Raw genomic sequence first — 11,562 nt, forward strand, 5'->3', positions numbered from 1 at the left:
CGGCTCATTTGTTGCTGAAACCCTGGTTCCTGCCTCTGTTGCCTCACTGAGTGACCCCACTCACCTGATGAAGGAGCAGCACTCCAAAAGCTCGTGATTCCAAATAAACCTGTTGGATTTTAACCTGGTGTTGTGAGACTTCTTACTGTGCCCACCCCAGTCCAACGCTGGCATCTCCACGTTACCTCTACACATGACTATTCCAACAAACTCCTGGCTGATCTACCCTCTGTAAACTTGAAGTCATCCCAAACTCTGCTGCCATGTCTCAATTCTTAGCAAGCCCTCTTCCCCTATCACCCTTGTGCTTGCTAATCTACATTGACACCCAGTCAAGCAATATCTTGATTTAAAAATTCTCGGTCTTGTCTCCATGGCCTTGCCCCTTCCCTATCTCTGAAGGCTCCACCAGCCCCACAGCCATCTGAGATATCTATGCCTCTCTAATTCTGGCTTCCTGTGCATCGCCGATCTCAATTACTCCACCATTGGTGGTCTTTTGTTGCATCAGCCCCAAGTTCAGGAATTTCCTCCCCACACATCTCTGCATCATTTTCCCCTTTTAAGACCTCCTTAAAATCTACCCCTTTGACAAAGCTTATGGTTATCTGACTTAATATCTCCCTACGTGTCTTGGTATCATACTTGATTTTATAATCATAGAATCATAGAAACCCTACAGTGCAGAAGGAGGCCATTCGGCCCATCGAGTCTGCACCGACCACAATCCCACCCAGCCCTACCCCCACATATTTACCTGCTAATCCCTCTAACCTACGCATTTTAGGATTCTAAGGGGCAATTTTTAACCTGGCCAATCAACCTAACCCGCACATCTTTGGACTGTGGGAGGAAACCGGAGCACCCGGAGGAAACCCACGCAGACACGAGGAGAATGTGCAAACTCCACACAGACAGTGACCCGAGCCGGGAATCGAACCCGGGACCCTGGAGCTGTGAAGCAGCAGTGCTAACCACTGTGCTACCGTGCCGCCCCACGAAGAATAATATTCTTCTGCTTTGCTGCAGTCATCTGAAATTTAGTCTGTTGAAATTCTGTATTGTTCTTTGCCATCTTGTAATGCCAGGATCCTCCATTTGTCGATGTGTTTTCAAAATGGCATAAGATCAGACATAAATCAGCCACTGCAAATACAGGATAATCAATTCATTTCCTACTCATTTAATGTTACCCTGCTACCTGCAGCAATCTTTAGCCATCCATAGCTTTTAAACAATTACCCTCTGAATATCCGAGTAACCTGGTTTACCCAGGAGTTAGTCTACTGAAATGCAAATAGCAATTTACAATGGGGCTAGTGCTGGACAGCATTGTTGGCCAGAAGTCCTGGGTTATGGGCACAAGAATAGGATTAATGACACCATGGAATTTTTAAGCCCATTATTTTTTTGTATCTATACACCATTAATATTCTACAAATCCAACAAAACGCTATTAATTCAAGTGTCTCACAAAGCATTAATAAAAAACAGCCCTTATCAAAAAACTATTGCATTATATTATAGGTCAATGAAATCGAGCAATTAACAGTATAACAAAGATATAATGTTCTCTAAGTTTTGATTTAGTACTGTCTCTTTAAAATTCAGTCACTGTTCTTAGTATTCCAAAATAATCTAGGATAAGAAGACTTAAAAATATTAAAAAGAATTACGATTAATCTTAATTAAGTATCATATAGCAAGTTAGTGGTGTAACTTCATTAAACTATATTAGGGTGTGATTTATCAGGGTAGTGCTTGATCTATCCCTTAATGGCAATTCTGGAATTAACCTTGTAGGCATTTCACTCATTATTAAATGCAACAATTTGTATAGAAATTAAAATTATTGAATGCCTGCAGTTAATTGCATAAAATGATCCGGACATCCTTTAAAATTCAATGCACAACACAAATAGTGTGAGACACATTCCTGAATGTTATCATTTGAATGCTGCAACTAATTTTATTGATATATAGTAAAACATTAGCTGCTGGAAATAGGGGTTGAGAACATTAAATAAGTAATATGGCAATTAAATATGAAACAGTTGTATTTTTCTTTATCAAAGTAAATTGACTTTGCTGTTATAATTAACCCCCAGCCTTCATTATTTTTGGGCAGCTAAAAATGGTTTGCTTGTGAAAACCAGTGGTCAAGTAATGAAATAAGGTGAGAGCAACTGCTGAGGACCTATGCCTGGAATTTTCAATGTCAGTAGGGCATAAACTGGCATTATTGGATCTGATGTCTGTTACCCACTTTGCTGAACCTTCCTTTGCATGTACATCAGGAAAACAGAAACAGGATGGGGTACATGTAAGCCATACTCCTGCCAAAGTTGAAAGTTCCTTCACATATCTCTTGGGTGGAATTCTCCCAAGTCCGCACTGACAGGTTCGATGGTGGGTGTGTGGGGAGAATTTGGCAGGAAATCCAGAAATCGGTTTCACATTGGCATGATTTTACAGGGGGATCTTTTGCTGGTGCCTGCCATGGCAGGTCGGAAAACCTGTTAGAGGCTGATGTGAATCTCATTTGGAGATGGGATGCAGACGAAGGCCCGACCCTCCACGCCAGATTCTCCGTGATGCAGATGGGAAAATATGCCAGCAAGAAACACGTTCGGAACAGCATGGCATGCAGGTGTCATGACCCATCTGAAGAATATCTGGGGATGCCTCCGGAGTTCAAGATGGAGGCTGCCCATAACCCTGAACTCTGGAACACCACAGCAGTGGGTCAGGGATCTGCGGTGTCCAGAGGGGATTCATCTTCCAGTCTCAGAATGTTGCTGGAAATCCATCTTCATTCTCAGGATCCATTTTTCAGCCTTAGAATGCTTCTGGAGATCTATCTTCATTTTCAGTGTGTCCACCTTCTCTCTTCATTAGTGGGTCAGTGATGCTGGACGCATTTTCAATATGACACCCAGACACGACAGTGGACTATGCGTTTCCAGGCCTGCCCTGCCACTGAATACCACGTAAACCACCCGGGTGCATAAGTAATGGGGTCGGGGCCGGAAGATTTGGTGTGTTTTCCCACCGGCCGCCATAACACTTTGTCTCAAATTGGGAGTTTTCCCCCATGTCTTTCTATTGGTCATAGTTGTTGCAGCAGGGACAACCACTTTTATCACAATTATTAGGATTGCAAAAGTTCTTAATAAATTCTTAACAGATTGTGTGTATTTTACAACCATGATGCAATTTCTGGTATTTGTATTTTATGATGGCAAGATTCAGCACTAGCATTATTTACCACTTTATATGAACACATTTCAAAATAGTTGAAAAGTTGTTTTAAAAAATCCAAAACATTGGAAATATCTGTTGCTTCTAGAGCAGGTCAAAGATCTGTGGTGAGTAATTTACCTCCTGATTCTCAAAGCCTGTCCACCATCTACATAAAAGGCACAAGTCAGGAGTAATATGGAATATTCTCCGCTTGCCTGGATGAGTGCAGCTCCAATAACACTCAACAAGCTCAACACCATTCAGGACAAAGCAACCTGCTTGATCAGCACCCCATCCACAACCCTAAATATTTAGTCCTTCCACCACCAATGTACAGTGGCAGCAGCATGTACCATCTATGTGATGCACAGCAGAAACTCACCAAGGATCATTTCATAGCACCTTCCAAACCTGCACTTTCTATTACCTACGATAAGGGATGCAAGGCAACACCACTGCCTGCAGATTCCCTTCCAAGTCACTCACCATCCTGACTTGGAACCATATTGCTGTTCCTTCAATATCACTGGGTTAGAATCCTGGAAATCCCTTCCTAACAACACTGTAGGTGTCACCACATAGTCTGCAGCAGTTCAAGGAGATGCCTTGTCATCATTTGCTCACAGGAAAGTAGGGATGAGCTTAGCCAGCAACAGTCACATCGCATGAGAAATCTAAAAAAGTTTGAACACACCTTTTGCTCTGTTCTATTCCTCCTCTGGATTGCATGGATCAATAATGCAGTTGGATTGTTGATCCTCAGCTGTGAAGTCATCATCTGATTGCATGGAACAGTGTGGGTGGAGCTGTTATGATGTCAGGCATGGTTTTCAGAGAGTCTGAAATCTGGGAGCACGGGATTACAGTTTCCATATTGGATCTCACAATTTCTGAGCTGCTCGGACAGACCCACAACCCAAGACAGGACCCTGACTCTATCCTCCAACACGAAGTGAATGCTCAGATTTGTTGCTTGATGAGCTGGGAGCTGAGGCTTGATGATTCCTACAGTCACTTGCTTGGAGAGTTTGGACCACTGAGTGAGACATACACACATTGGGTGTCCAGGTCAGATCCAATGGGCCATAGGTTTAAAAAAATAAGGTGGCTGAGACTTGCTATTAATATTACCTGTGTTCCAATCCTCACCATTGGCTCAAGATGCCCATTGTCGTTGCATTTGAAAGGAGATAAAAGTTGAATTCACAGCAGTTGTTGGTAGGAGTTACGTTGGGGTAATTGCTAATATGAATCTAGGTTGTCCATGGTTGTGTCCCTGTGTTGGAGTCTGAGTGATGCACTGGTTAGAGGAGATACATACCAATAAACCAATGTATATTTTGTTGTAATGACTGATGAAAGAATCGGAGGCTACATAATGAAACATTTTTTTGAGATGCATTGAGTTATGATTTGGAATGCCTCTTGTTGAAGAAGAAATGTTGGCGAGGCTCTGCTATTCATTTTAATAGAGGGTGAAGAGTAGGAGTAGGTGAATTTTATCTACGTTGTAAGAAGTTATTTGCTGAAGTACAGGAATTAGAAAACCTTAATTCTCCTCAAAAGCCTTTTCTTTCTCTAGTGCTATAAGGCAGATGTATTTACTTGGTTGTAGCAGAGTGTGATGTCGTGTAGAGGAGCCTCCATCCAGGTTGGGCACCAGCATTTTTGCAAGTATTTGTAGGTTAGGGCCAATATGGCCCTATAGATTCCACACACACTGGGTCATCACTATTTTTGTGTACATCTCCAATATTTGGTGAAATAGCTTTATCAGCTTGGTGCAAGAACTTAGCAGCTTTGCAGAACTTGACAGACCATATACCTGGCTCTGGGGTAAGGCCAAGCCTGTGGCTGTCTTTTGAACATCTTATTGTGTATCTTACTCCTCAGTGGTATAGAGAGAGGCATAGTCCTTGCAAAATTCTTTGTTCAGTGCAATACCTGCTTCTCTAATTCTGGCCTGAGGACCCCTACATTTAATTGTTATGCCATTGGTTGCCATGCCTTCAGCTATGGCTCGACCTCTGAAATTGTCTCTCCAAACCTCTATCTTGCTACTACCCTGTCTTTCTTAAAACCTACGGCCAGAATTTTACATGGCTGGGCTGGGCCTGTGCCCAACCTGGAAGTATGTTAAATCATGTGAGAAGATGCGCACACATGCTTGAGGTCAGCGAGCACATGGTTGCCTGCTGACAATTAAATGGCCAATTGAGGCCATTTAAAGTCTAATTGACAGAGGTTTCAAGCTGCCAGTGTGATTTCTAGCATGTTCTATGGGCAAAATGGGTGGGCATTACATTTTCTTCATTTCCTGATCCAAGGGCGGGATAAAAGACTCCCAGAGCAGTAGTAGTTTCTCTGGGTTGGAGTTCGTAGGTGAGTGAGCATAGAGTTTATCTCGAGTTTCCTTGTGACTGTTCAGCATTCCCTAAGGATTGGAGGACAGTGTTCCATCATTTGCATCTACTCCAATGGGGATAGTGTATTCTGCTGGTGGGACCTTCTTTGAAGAAAGGGGCAGGAGAGAGAGAGGAGGCCAGCTGAGCACAGTGTCCCAGGCAGAGACCTGTAAGAGGGGAGGCATGAACTCAGTTGGTACAGGGCCAGCAGGGCAACCAAGGTGGGTGAGGACACCAAAGACGCCACTACCTAGTGGCGAGAGTATACAGGCAGTGCATCAACTACCTACAAATGTCTGAGGTTCAGTGCTGCGGGAGGCTACGCCTCTCCAGGGACACAATGACATCCCTTTGCAACATAATAGGTCCTGAAATTGCCTCCAACTGCATCAATGCCACGCCACTAGCATTGAAGTTCATAGTGCCCCTCAACTACTAGCTCTCAGGTTCATTTCAGGACTCAGAGGGGGATCTGTGTGGTGTCCCACAATCAATTGCACACAGTTGAGTCAAGCTAGTGATTAATGCCATCTTCAGCCACCCGCACTTTCATCAACCAATGGACAGACGAGGGCAGTGAGTTGGAGAGACTCTGAGGGTTTGTGGCAATGTCTGCGTTCTTCCACATCTAGGTTGCTATAGACTGCATGCATGTGACCATCAGGGCACCAGCAGGAGAGCTGGGAGCTTTCATCAACAGGAAGGAGTATAATTTGATGTTCAGATTATCTGTGACCATAGGACACAGATTCTATATGTCTGTGCCAGTTATCCAGGGAGGTCACATGATTCATATATCTTGTGACACTCCCCGGTACCAAGGCTGTTCGTGGTTTCTGCAAGATTGGATGGATGCTCCGAGTGACAAAGCTATCCTCTGTGTAGGAAGGTAATCAAGAATACATCATAGGTGACTTTAACTCTCCCAAAAATGGAAGAGACCTCAAGTTTTACTTCACTAACACTCCAACTCCATGGCATAATTCAAATAAAATTAGAATATTGTGGATGCTGGAAATATGAAATAAAAAGGTAACATTCTGGAAAAACTCAACAGTTCTTGCAGCATCTGTGGAGAGAGAAAGAATTGACATCGAGTCCAATATGGCTTTTCTTTGGAACTAGGGAGAAGTAGAAATGTGATGAGTTCATGCTGTTGAAAAAGGGAAGGGGTGGAATACAAGTGGAGCAAAATAGAAGGTCAGTGTTAGGTTAGAGGCAGGGATATTAAATGACAAAGATATCATGGAACACAAGACAAAGTGAGTGGTAATGATAGTATTAAAGGCTAAAGATTGGATCTTCTGGTTCTGCTGAAGTTGACCACGCGGTAGGACGGGCAAGTCATGCAAAACACCGTAGACTTTGGTGGGACTGGAAGATTCTTGGTGGCCAATGGTAAGCCGCCTCTGCCGCAGGAAAACCCGCTGTGACGAGGCTTAAAAATTCCAGTCTAATGCTTTGGTCCAGAGTAGGTGTTAGTAGCAGAATAAAGATCAGCATTGTCTAAAAGCACAATAGAAGAATGTATTAATAGCAGAAAAATGGTTGGTAATGTCTGAAAACAAAAACATGAGAACAAGATACAGACTGGAACTTTGGGGAAAATTCAAAATGGAGGACAAAGTTCATGGTTTGTTGTTGTTGAACTCAATGTTGAGTCCAGAAGGCTCTAAGGTTTCCTATTGGAGATGAGGGCTGGGCTGGCTACCACTATACATTACTAGCCCACCAACTCCCACTGCTGTCATGACCACACCCCCTCACACCGTCTCCTGTAAGAACTCCATTCCATTCTCCCAGTGTTTCTGTCACATCTGTTTTGATGGTGCTACCTCCCATATGATGCTTGAGATATCTATTTTTCTCAGCTGAGGATTCAGCCTCACTATTGTTGACAGGGCCCTTGAACATGTCTGACCCATTTCTCATACTTCTGCCTTCCCTACCTTCCTGAATCACAATAGGGTTCCCCTTGTCCTCATTTTCCTGTGCACTAGCCTCCATTTTCCAAGGACCATCCTTACAATTTCCACCAACTCCAGTATGATGCTATTGCAAAACACATCTTCCTCTCACTTACCCCATCGGTATTCCATGACACCCTGGTCCACTGCTCTAGCACTCTCAACACCTCATTCTTCCCCACCCTCCCATGGCACCTTCCTGTGTGATTGCAGGTAATGTAACATCTGCCTCTTCACTGTCCAAGGCCCCAAACACTTCTTCCAGGTGAAGTATTTCTTTCAGCATAGTCTACTGTATTCACTGCTCACAATGCTGTCTCTCCTACATTGAAACGACTGAATGCAGACTGGATGTCTACCACTATACATTACTAGCCCACCAACTCCCATTGCTGTCATGACCACACCCCCTCACACCATCTCCTGTAAGAACTCCATTCCATTCTCCCAGTTTTTCTGTCACATCTGTTTTGATGGTGCTACCAGTTCACTCCAACTTTCCTGTTGCTTGCCATTTTATCTTACTCTTGCGCTCACATTTCATAATGGAGTCAATGGGTATCGGGGGGAAACTCTCCGCTGGTTGGAGTCATACCTGGTACAAAGGAAGATATTTGTGGTGGTTCATCTCAGTTCCAGAACATCACTGCAGGAATTCCACAGGGCAGTGTTCTAGGCCCAACCATCTTCAGCTGCCTCATCAATGACCTTCCTTCTGTTATAAGGTCAGAAGTGGGGATACTCCCACTTGTCTGGATGAGTGCAGTTCCAACAACACTCAAGAAGCTCCACACCATCCAAGACAAGAAAGCCCGCTTGATTGCTACCCCTTTTACATTCAATCCCTCCACCACCAACAAATTATGGCAGCAGTGTATACCATCTACAAGATGCACTGTAGGAACTCAGGGTCTTAGACACACTTTCCAATCCCATGCCCACAGCCATCTAGAAGGACAAGAGCAGCAGATACCTGGGAACACGACCATCTGGAGGTTCCCCTCCAAATCACTCCCTATCCTGACTTGGAATTATATAATTGTTGCTTCACCGTCGCTGGGTCAAAAACCTGGAATTCCCTCTAACAGTACTGTGGGTGTAGCTACACCTCGGGGACGGCAGCATTCAAGAAGGCAGCTCACTACCACCTTCCGATGGGCAACTAGGGATGGACAATAAAAACTGATCTAGCCAGCAATATCCACATCCTTCAAATGAACAAATAAATTTAAAACATTTTCTGTGCTTAGCCTGTTTCGATGTTCCATTGAAACCCAATGCAAGCTGGAGGAACAGCAGCTCTTTTTCGATTAGGCACTTTACAGCTTTCTGGACTGAACACGGTGTTCAAAAACTTCGGACCATGAACTCTGTCTTCTGTTTTGAAATCACCCACCCACCCCAGCCCAAAGTGCCAGTCCATGTCTTATTCTCAGGTTTTTGTTTTTAGAAAGCACTGATCCTTTTTCTGCTATTAATACATTCTGCTATTTTGCTTTCAGACAATGCTGATTTTTATTCTATTAAAACCTACCCTAGATTAAAGCTTTAGTCTTTAATATGATCATTATCACTCCCTTTCTCTTGTGTTCCATGACATCTTTGTCATTTAATTCCCCCGCCCCAACCTATTGCTGATTTATTTTGCTCCCCCTGTCCCTCCCCCATTTTTCAACAGCATAAAACCCATCACATTTTGACTTCTCTCCAGTTCCAAAGAATCATCATATTGGACTCAAAACATTTACCCTGTTTCCCGCTCCACCGATATTGCCAATCCTGCATTTTTCCAGCATTTTCTGTTTTTAATCCATGGTATCATTCAATGGAGTAATATATCCTTCCCCAAAACATTCAGCTTACCCTGGAAATGAACCTCCAAGGCAACTTTCTGCACACTGTGAATGATGTTGTAAATTGTTTCATCTTTCTGAACTTACATAGTAGGTTATTTTTGTTCCAAACCGATGGAATCTTGTGGCCTTTATTCATTTAGAATGCATCTTGAATCTCAAACTTTGCTGGTTCTGAACAGGATCTTCCCCCACGACACGAGGTCTGGCCAAGGATCACGACATAAATTGGGAACTCATCTGGGATCCGGCATGTTGAATCCACACACAAATATGAATGCTGATACTTACTGAGGTTAATGTTTGAAAGATTCCCATGGTGAATTTTACGATACTGGTTGAAAAGCAGAATGGCCGTGTAAATTTCTAAATCCTTTTCTGGAAAAGGAAGACTTATCCCTGACGGATTTGGAACAAATAACCAAGGCTATGTTAATGGCAGAAGAATTAAAGTTAAAGTTAAAAGCAGGAGCTAAGAAAGCAGAAACGAATTAGGTAATAGCACATCAGCTGGAATTGGAAGGAGGAGTGAATCCAGATAGCACTTCAGTTGAATTAGCTAGATTTCAGTTGCAAATCAGCTTTGAAATAGAAAAAGAAATTTAAATGTGAAAGCTTTAACTTGAACTCCAGAGAGAGAGGTTAGCAGGAGAAAGAAAAGGAACGGACAGAGTTTCAAAGAGAGAAAGAAATTAGGCAGCATGAATTGGCTAGAGAAAAAACCTAAGTTACAGAGCAAAAGATAATCTAGTAGCTCAGATGAAGAATCAAGCCCCATTCAGAGGCTTGATAGGAGTCTTTGTCTAATGCTCAACTTCACTGAAGATGGAGTTGAGACTGCTTTATTCTCGAAACAATCTTCTCATTTTTCTCTGCACAACAAAGCATTTTGCTTATAGTGGCAGAGTACTTCTCATCTCATGTAGCAGGGTTGTTTCATTCTTAACTGTCACACCAAGAATATTACTCAAAGTCAATTAACTCTCTTGTAATTTAGTATCTTTCTCAGGAAAGAAATGCATCAACTGCATTCGCAAATAAAGAGATATGAAAAACACATCATAAATGTAAGTCATAAGATAGTGTGGTTAAACAAAGTCACCACAATATTAATTTTGTTGGTAAGTGAAAGCAGCAACTGCTACATTTGGAGGAATACGACTGCAGAACCTAATTTTCCACTTGAACATTCCCAGAAACTTAACACACTGGTAAATTCTTGCCCAAACCTACATGTTTTAGCAATTGAAGGTTCTGCCATCAGTGATGATGAGGCAAAAAGGATAGATATACTAAAGGCCAGAACTGGAGATTAAGGGGCACAACTGGAGATTGTTGCAGATGTAGTATTATAGGGGGAGGTCATGGAGGGTTTTGAAAACAAATGAGAATTTTAAATTCTAGATGTGGGCACGAGGAACTAGTGCAGTTTAATGATGGGGATGATGGCTGTGCAAGATGGAGAACAGTGATTGAATTCTTAAATTAGTTGGAGGTTATTGAAAATGAGATATAGAAATAAAATGTGGAGTTGACAAAAGAGGTTGCAGTTGGACTGAAGGAGGAATGATGAAGATTCTAAGCAATCTTGGTGATTGACAGTGTGATTTGAAGCTTGATTTTGGGTTGAACAGAGTACCAAAGGTTCCACTCAGCCCGGGTGGAGGGGGGGTTGCAGTGGAGAATGGTGGCTGAGGCAGGGAGGTGCAGGAGAGAGAAGAGCCATGGAATCAGAGGGCAAAGTTTATATTAAATGCCGAAACGGTGACATTGATGATCAGTTGGATGTAATTATGGTTTGTCTATGATTTGAAGTCAGCCAAGCAATCCAATAGCATAGAGATATTTGTGGGGTTAATGGAGGTGGATGGTGTTTTCTCTATTCAAATTGAAACTGTCCCTGCATTTGCAGATTGTGAACGAGAAGTAGTATACATGCTCTTTAGAAGCAGTTATTGTGGCCAACAGGTTATCCGAAGGAGGTTTTAGTTTTAATTTATTATCCACGCTGAATCTACATTTTAAATCAGCTATAAAAAAACCATCAAAAATTGATTAACAATTTACGTCAGTTATGTGACACCAACACAATTT

The sequence above is a fragment of the Mustelus asterias genome, chromosome 14 (genome assembly GCF_964213995.1).
Source record: "Mustelus asterias chromosome 14, sMusAst1.hap1.1, whole genome shotgun sequence".
In the NCBI taxonomy this organism is placed as follows: domain Eukaryota; kingdom Metazoa; phylum Chordata; class Chondrichthyes; order Carcharhiniformes; family Triakidae; genus Mustelus; species Mustelus asterias.